Source organism: Nicotiana tomentosiformis, chromosome 11 (genome assembly GCF_000390325.3).
Source record: "Nicotiana tomentosiformis chromosome 11, ASM39032v3, whole genome shotgun sequence".
In the NCBI taxonomy this organism is placed as follows: domain Eukaryota; kingdom Viridiplantae; phylum Streptophyta; class Magnoliopsida; order Solanales; family Solanaceae; genus Nicotiana; species Nicotiana tomentosiformis.
The window spans coordinates 104,698,813-104,704,076 of NC_090822.1; the positions used below are offsets into that span (position 1 = coordinate 104,698,813).

Sequence of the window (5,264 nt, forward strand, 5' to 3'; positions counted from 1 at the left end):
TATTTCCCTTCTGTACAAAAATAAAAATATTACAGCTCGGTAGCATTTATAGCATGTACAATTCTTCCTTATTTTCTGTTTTAATTTTATAATTCATAGGAGGTAGGGTAGGAAAAAGGCAAATACAGAAAGGAATTACAAGGTGAAAATAGAACTAAAATCAACATCCTTTTCTTTTTTAAGAAATATTGCATAAATTTTTTTCTCTGTACTAAATTTGAACAATAACCTCTCATAGTCTATTTTAACTTCATTGATCATTATGCCATTTCTAACCTATTTCTTTAAGTGCGGTATTTTCTTAAATATCTGGAGTTTGATATGTTGGATAGTTGGAGCATAGAGATAACAATGCAAAGTATTATGTTTATTGCATAGTATAATTCTTTGCAACCTTTGTAAATTATTAATTATTAAAAGTTGTGGTGAAGTAATAAATACTCTTTCATTCTTAATCAAATGTTTCGACTATGAGCTTTGGATATTAAGTCGTTGATAGGGTGCTTTTACCTCTAAAGTGGACTTTTCGACGGGAATTCGCATTAATCAGATCCAAATGCGGAAATCGAATATTGGGTAGGAAAAAATTTCTACAGAAAAACATACCGAAGCCAAGTTGTCCTAAAGCGAGTCAACAATATCATAATTTTAATACATGAATAAGCATGTATAAATACAGAATTGCCCTTTCAAAAAAGCAATTCAAATCCTTTCTAAAAAATGTGGAAGGTATTTTTGCAAACAAATAATATTTAAAAATAATATGCAATGAATATTATTAACAGTATAGGAAATAATTCCCACATAACAAAGTCCAATATTACTAGTCTTAACATTACTAATATCTTATTCAATACTACTCTTATACACTCTACCGAACGCTCCCATAGGGGTCGTTTAGTTTGAATACGGCTTATGACGGGATACGTTATGCTGAGATTAGTTATTCTGGTATTATTTTTTTATCCACTGTTTGGTATGTTATATTAAAAATGACAATTGCATAATTTCTGAGAAGAATGTATAAGTTATTCCGGCACTAATTATCCCACTCTCTGCAAGGTATAAATTATTCCGACACTAATTTTAATCTCGAAATAACTTATAACATATTGGCTAACCAAACAAAATATTAAGATGATATTAAATTTTTATACCAGCACTATACCTTCTTATACCTCGTAACAAACGACCACTTAAAGTATTATTTTCGTGCATAATGAAAAGGTTCAAAATGCATCAGGGTCAAATAGTTCATTTTGGGTTTGGCAACGAAAAAGAAAAAAGAGAAACCAATGGGCGATAGGTTTTTAGGGTGCGTATCCTTTTTTATGTTATATGTTATATACTCCTATTTGATACCAACTTTGCCAAATACTGTCACTCTTCGGCTCTCAACAAATCTCAAAAGCCCTTTACTTTTTTCTGCTTTTTCTCCCTCGAGAACTCCGCTTACTTTCGTTTACTTGTTTCACCCCCAGATCAGGAGCCAACCCCCACATCTTCTATCGGTAAAATTTACTCATCTCTCCTTACCTTTTAAAAGATTCTTGTGTTTTTGTTCTAAGAATCTACTTTTTTTCCCATGTGCATGTGATTTTCCTCTGTTTGAGATGTCTGTTTCTCTTTCTTTTTGGTCCATTATTTGGCGAAATCCTTGTGGTATTTGGTTAAAGGTTGAAACTTTAAGAAAAAATTGGATTTGGGTATTTGAAGCCTTTTGAACTTCTTAAAAAAGATTCGTGGGTTTTTGTTGTGAGAATTTACTTATTTGATTCGTCATGTGCATGTTTTTTCACGTATGTGTTTGAGTTTTTAGGAATTGGATTTTTCCTGTTTTTGTTACTGCTTGTTGAGATCTCCTATTTTTGTTCCATCATCTTGTGAAATTCAATGATATCTGTTTAAAGATTGAATCTTTAAGAAAGGTTGGATTTTGGGTATTTGAAACCTTTTGGGATTCTTTGATTTTTATTTTGCTTTTGCTTTCTTGTGAGCTTGATTCAAGGTCAAACAGCATAACTTGTAGCCGTTTGACATGCAGATGGAAAATGACTTTTGAACCTCTTTTTGTTGGTGTATATGTTGTTGCTATGCATAATTATGTAACTAAATTAGTGAAAGAGATTGTTTTTTCTTTATTGCAATTCTCTGTTTTGTATTCTCTTTTTTCTCTTTGGTTTGTTCTGCTTTGTCAAAATATAAATGCAGGAACATCTTGGTGAAAACTGAGTTATGTGAATACTCTGGTTGTGAATCACAAGTGTGGATTCTAGCTAATTATATGTTACTTATTGGAAAAGCTTAGCTCTATACTTGGTATTACAGATTTGGTGCTTTTGATTGTATTTTTAGTTAAAGCTTGAAATTAGGACTACACCAACAATAATAAACCCAGTGTAATCCCATAAGGTAGTGTGTACGTATACCTTAACCATACCTTGAGAAGGTAGAGAGACTGTTTTTGATAGACCATCGGCTCAAGGAAAGATGGAAAAAGAGTAGTATTAATAGGTTGTAATAACAACAAGATAGCAAGAAAACCGAAATGAAAGAAATAGCAGGTAGTAATAGAAATCTAAAATTAAGAAAGTACAAAACTAACACTAATACTATTGGAACGGACTAGGAAAACTCACGACTATATACTAACTGTGTACCCTACTACTCGACCTACACACCCTCCTATCAAACGTCATGTCTTCGGTAAGCTGAAACAACGCCATGTCCTGCCTAATCACCTCTCCATAATACTTTTTTGTCTTACCTCTACCTCTTCTTTGACCCACCAAGGCCAACTTCTCATACCTCCTTACTGGAGCATCAATGTCTCTCCTCTTCACATGGCCGAACCGTCTAAGCTTCGCTTCCTGCATCTTGTCCTCCATTGATGCCATGCCCACCTTGTCTTGTATATCTTCATTCCTAATCTTATCTATGCGGGTATGCACATCCATCTCAACATACTCATTTTTGCCACCTTCATCTTCTGGACATGGGAGGAGACTAAATACATGAAACTTGACTTCAGGATAGTATTTGAGATTCTCTTATATCAAATTTGATTTAGTGGATGGAGATAGAAGGGTACTCTTTTGTGTCGGATAATTCATAGAGAACGACTATTCCTGTAGAGAGTAGATAGCTTTATGATATATAGGAATTTACTAATCGCGTCCAAGTCTAATTTTGAGAGAAGCAGCCTGAAGTTGGGAACATCTAGATTTAGAATTGAACAAAAAAATGAAAAAAAAAAAAACACATGCTTTACACTGGTTAACCTCGCCGAAGTGTTTAGAAGGATATTAATATGGTGACTAAGCAAAGGTGTTGTTTATTCATTCATTTATGTGTAATGTGCATCTTATTCCTTAGATCCATAGTCATAACCTTGACATTGTAAAGGGAATTAGGTTTAACACTTAGTGTAGAATCGTAGATTACTATGCTAGTAAATTTTATCTCCACAACATGGAGCTTCGAGTGAAGAGCATGAAGCCACTCGCTTGTTTCTTCTCATAATGCTCCAGATATTCAAAGCCTTGTCTTTTAAGAAATGGACTATCAAATTTTCATTTCTTTTTTCCATCTACGGCAGGGCATATATCGTTCAAATGTCAAATTCATTCCTTACCCTGTTTGGCTTGTAGCAAGTCCTCCTTTGCTGCTATTCTTACACCAAAAGTTTTATGTAGATGTGGTTTAATACATAGCTTTAAGTAGCAACATATATAAACATTTCTGAATATAGATAATGAACTTTTCCTCCCAGTACTGTCTTAGAAAAGAAATTTTAATTAATCAGAACAACTGAAATGGACTTGTTAGAATCTGTCCGGGATAGGTAAATGAAAGTTTTGAGCTCGATTCGTTTTACATTTGGCACTTCAAACTTCAATGCTTCCTATATATACTGTTATTCTGCGGGTGGTCAGCATTGGTCTATGATCACTTGTTTATTTCATGATTGCTTGTAAATTTGATCAGGTAAAACATGTCGACCGTGAGACTTCCTCCCACCTGCATGTTCAAAGCTGCTCCTCAAACTCAGAAAAAGAGCGCATTTGTTAAAATCCCATCTTCTCTGGGTTCTGTGCGGAGCATCTCGAAATCCTTTGGCTTGAAAGCTGACTCTGGTTTTAGAGCATCAGCAAACGTGTACAAGGTCAAGCTGGTTTGTCCAGATGGTACAGAACATGAGTTTGAAGCACCATCTGATACATACATTCTCGATGCTGCTGAGGAAGCTGGAGTCGAACTCCCTTATTCGTGCAGGGCCGGTGCTTGCTCGACTTGTGCTGGTAAGATAGAGTCGGGCTCTGTCGATCAATCTGACGGATCTTTTCTGGACGACAATCAAATGAAAGAGGGTTATCTGCTTACGTGTGTTTCTTACCCAACCTCTGATTGTGTGATCCACACTCACAAGGAGGGTGATCTTTACTAGGTATCCGAGTTTAAGTTATGCTGATGATCTTGGTCTAAAGGTAAAGCAGCTATATAATGCTGTTGTCAGAACTATGGTTAAATCAAAAACATGTCTTGTTTCATAAAATGCTTATGTAATGCAGCCTTCTTCTAAGTGCCTACTGGTTCTGTGTTTATCCCAATCATCCCCTTACACCTTGCTAGTAATAGATTGTTTGTTCACCAGTAAAGTTTATGCTTAATAAGCGTAACTCTTCCCGTTTTGAAATATTTTATTGTGCTGCAATTTCTGGATGCAATCAGATCCATATGTTATTCTTGAAATATTTTGTTGTGGTGCAATTTGTATATGCAGTCAGATACATATGTTACTTCGTCAACGTAAAGATAATAAAAGACTAGGGTATAGCTATTTAAATTCCCGGTCGAAATCATCCAACATAAAATTGTATTTAGTACATGACAAAGGAAACCTTAACCCAGTTTAAACACGAGAAAACTACCCTCTATAGTCCCTCAAAATTTTAATAGCCTATATTTTTTATCATTGATACGAAATGGCCCTTCAGCCCAAACATATTGCATCTAGTAGCCCGAAATGTCTATTTTGTATATTTTTTGTATAGTGACAGTCTATTTTGTATATTTTTTGTATAGTGATATTTTTTTTGTATATTTTTTTTTGTATAGTAACAATCTATTTTGTATAGTGACAATCTATTTTGTATAGTAACAGTCTATTGTATATAAATTGTATAGTGACAGTCTATTTAGTAGTATATTTTTGTATAGTGACAATCTATTTTGTATATATTTCGTATACTGACAGTCTATGT

At 34.2% G+C, this 5,264-nt stretch overlaps 1 long non-coding RNA gene across 1 annotated transcript; it reads left to right on the forward strand.

Annotated features, from left to right (window-relative positions):
• Positions 1-1,261: 1,261 nt before the first annotated feature.
• Positions 1,262-4,589, forward strand: LOC104098965 (uncharacterized). The gene is made up of 2 exons (XR_011411902.1): positions 1,262-1,511; positions 3,988-4,589. It is a non-coding gene; the product is annotated as an uncharacterized lncRNA (long non-coding RNA).
• The last annotated feature ends 675 nt before the right edge of the window (positions 4,590-5,264 follow it).